We start from the raw sequence: 3,833 nt of genomic DNA, 5'->3' as shown, positions 1-3,833 counted from the left end.
CAGGATAGTTCAAGAAACGTGGCGTCACTCTAGTCATGTGACCTCGCTGACGCAACAATACATATATCGTTACGACAGCGGAAGTCACGCGACGCTGGAAGCATGCGCGCTGGAGTTTCTAGAAGGATAATGTTACTTCATGACAACTCTAGTCTTTTCTACGCGCCCTCTATTTTAGTATGTAAGCAGGCAAATAAAGCAAGATAATTAACTGAATTGCAGACAGGCAGAGATAGATACGGACAATTGAGTCAAGCTCGGTAGTGACCGTAAGTAAAGTGCATGAGTCGTTGAGAATTATAGCGATGTTGAAGTTAAAGTGACTGTGGAAATTAAGTGTATTACAAGGTTGTATTGAGAAAGAATAAACTAGTTTTATTTAAGAAAGGACTTGTATCGCTGAAGTTTTCGGAAAGAATTTCTACGGAAAATTAACCAACGACCAGAGACGTAACAATATAATTTAGAACAACAAGGGCTCTGTTGGTCCACACAGGCTGTCCCAACCACTAATCTAAACTCCAAAATATAATTAAAGCACACAAAGACTTAACATTCAGATATTTATCATTCCTCATTTTAAACTCCCTTAAGTTAACTGAGTATGCTACATCTGAAGGCAATTCATTCCAAACGCCAACCACCCGTTTAAAAAATTAAGCTGTCTTATTAATAAATTTCCAGTTGACATTTCAAATGTGATGTTTGTTAATAATATTCATGATGTCAGAAAAATACGTAGGTTCAAGAAGTCTTGATACAAAATGATAAATACCTTATAAATCGGGTGCTTTCGAAAGGTCCACCTTTCGAAAACCCTCGGGTTATAGTGTTTTTATCAATTTGTTATAATATTGTTATTCGTTTCAGATACCGCAAGGTGGCACTTTACTTGTGCATTTGCAGTTATTATATTATTTGAGCTGAATGATATTAGGCTTTACTTTAGCCTTTGGTGAAGCGGCTACCAACTAAATTAGGCTACAAGTTACAAATACAGTCACTTAGAATTAGAAAACATTGGTGTACTTAAGACTGTTTCAGTGTTTGTAATTTCATTAACTTTGCAGAATTTGTCTGATTTCGATAAAGTTGTGAGCGCAAAAATAAAATGATCCAGGCATTTTATTAATGCTGTTTTTGATTTTGGAAGTTTGTTATTGTTCATTACAGATGAAGATGGGATAAAACTTTTAATAATATTACTCAATACTAAAACTGTAGACAGCTAAATTTGTGAGTTACTCAGTAAGGTTTCCAATCTAACACCTAAGCTAGGAAAGTAAAGTGATAATTGAGCCAGTTACGTACGTTAGTGACTCAGTGTCAGGACTGATGCTGGGGTCATCTAAGAGTAAGAGTTTAAAAATTCAGGCCACGGGTATATTGACAAGAAGTTGCGACGTAGTAATTACTTCACTTTATAAAATTCTGCTATCTTCTGGGACATTTTTGCAAGAATTAACAAGTGAGTAAACAATAGGCCAAAATATTTTTAGTTGTAAATTTTATTTTTTTGTAAATGGTGAAATTAAGATCTTGCTGCTGTTTTACAAAAGGTTTTAGCTTATCAATTTGTCAAGTGAGTTGAGTGAATAAATGGCAGATAGCTTGTAATTATTGTAAGTTAAATTATAAGTATAATTTTAATGGGAGCAACTGTAACATTGTTATGGAAGTTAAGGATTTTGGTGTTCTAGTTTATTAGTCTCTTAAACCATCCAAGCAGTGTACTGTTGCTAGTAGCAGGGCAAACAGGATTTTAGATTGTTTCTGCAGAAGTATTGAACATAAGTTATAATGTCAATGTATAGGCTACCGGCTAGACCTCATTTGGAGTATTGTGTTCAGTCTTGGGCTTCTTATTCTAGAAAGAACATTGAATTGTTGGAAAGGGTTCAGAGGAGGGCAACTTGGGTGATACCTGGAAATGGGATGGAAAGGTTGTCATACAGGGATAGGTTAAGATCTCATAAATTGTTTTTGCTTGAAAATAAAAGATATAGAGGAAATCTCATTGAGGTGTTTAATATTGTTAATGAAATTTATAGTGTTGATGCATTATTTATTTTCATACTTAATTGTGAGACAAAATTTGGCAGGACAGGAGTCATCTTCAGCTTATATAGTATTATTTTTCTAACAGAGTGGTTGGCATTTTGAATGGGTTGCCTTCAGATATAGTGGATACGGTAAATGTAGTAAGGGAATTGAATGAAAGGATTGATAAATATTTAAATAACAGCTGGCTTGAGTTTGTTTTTTTGTTAAGGTTTAGTTTAGTACAAAGGACAGCCTAGATTGACCAACAGGTCCTATGACCTTGAATTTTATTTTGTGTTATATTAAGTATCTCTAGGGTTGATTACTGACAAACAGGTCAATGGTTGAGTGGTCTCATGATTTATTTAATATTTATACATAAATTAGGTCTTATAGTTGATTTTGATTGTGAAAGATTGTATTTAAGTTTTGTTAAAAAATTGCCTGGTGTTGACTTTTATGTGCATTTCATATGTTCTTATTAATCCATTCATTTTGCAGTCTTTTCATACTCAGCTCAAAAACAATTTTTAGTTGATTGAAAATTACTCTCTTTTTTTTTTTCCCACACCAGTTGCACAGGTTCTAGTCTGGCAGTTTCTGATGCACCTACATCACAATATAATGAGTTGTTTGCAATTACTGTTTTCTAATTCTACCAACTCTATGCAGGGATGTGTGTGGCACAACTCCTCATTATATTAGCAGATTATACATCCAGAAATAATAGTTTTCATATATAATACACCTTTTAATAAAAAATACTTCACAATTTTTTAGTATAATGAGATATCACTTTCAGTTTAAAGTTATTTCCTCTTGTAAATATTACAATTTTTTATATTATATTCTATTTGAATGTTACATACCTTTAGAAGTTAAATAGCATGCAATACATGGTTTAATAAAGTTAATGAAATTGTTAAATAAAATATGGACAATAAGTAATGATTTAATTCTTCAAGTCTGTTTTTATCCACCCATCCTTCATTTTTCAGGAAGTCATTGATCTCTCTGTAAATGTTTGGCCTCCGGGACTGCCAACAGGAACTTATTCAATAACTCAGTCACCCTGTTAATAAAATAAAACTATCTCAACTTGAGCCTAGCCTGCCTTTTTCCAAATCTTAAATTTGTGTTCTCTCATCAGAAGATAGCACAAAGAAACCAAAAGCCTTTATCCTAATGATCCCCTGGATAGTCTTGTAAACTTCAATAAGGTCACCTTCATTTTTTTTTCATAAGGAAAGAATTTAACAGGATTTAACCAGTTCATGAAAGAGAACTCTCTCATTTCCAGAATCAACCTTTTTAGCCCATTTCTGAATTTTTTCCAATAAGTCAGTATCCTTTCGTGTGTAAGGAGATCGAAACTGAGCACAGTATTGCAGTTGAGGCCCAAATGGTAACTTGTATGATAATTACCCCTTCCAACTTGTCATTAGTATGGGCATAACTACAACTTTAAATATTATTAGCAATAATATTGATAGTCACAGAGCACTGTGTCAGTGGCTTGAGTTACTTATCTACCAGTGTGCCAAGATTCTATTCTTCAGTAATGGTATTGTATGGGGTCCCATCTGTATTAAACATGTGATCCAAATTATTATAACTTTGAACTTATAATTAAAGATAATTTGCTAAATATTTGTCTAACTTACAAATTGATCCAAATTATTTTGTAGCACCTCAACATCCATCCTCAATACAGCTGGAGATGTCATTAGCAAACTTTTTAAATTTACTAATTATGTCCCTATCAATATTTTTTATTAATGTAAATAAGT

Source organism: Limulus polyphemus, unplaced genomic scaffold, assembly GCF_000517525.1.
Source record: "Limulus polyphemus unplaced genomic scaffold, Limulus_polyphemus-2.1.2 Scaffold250, whole genome shotgun sequence".
Taxonomy (NCBI): domain Eukaryota; kingdom Metazoa; phylum Arthropoda; class Merostomata; order Xiphosura; family Limulidae; genus Limulus; species Limulus polyphemus.
This window is presented reverse-complemented; position numbering follows the sequence as displayed.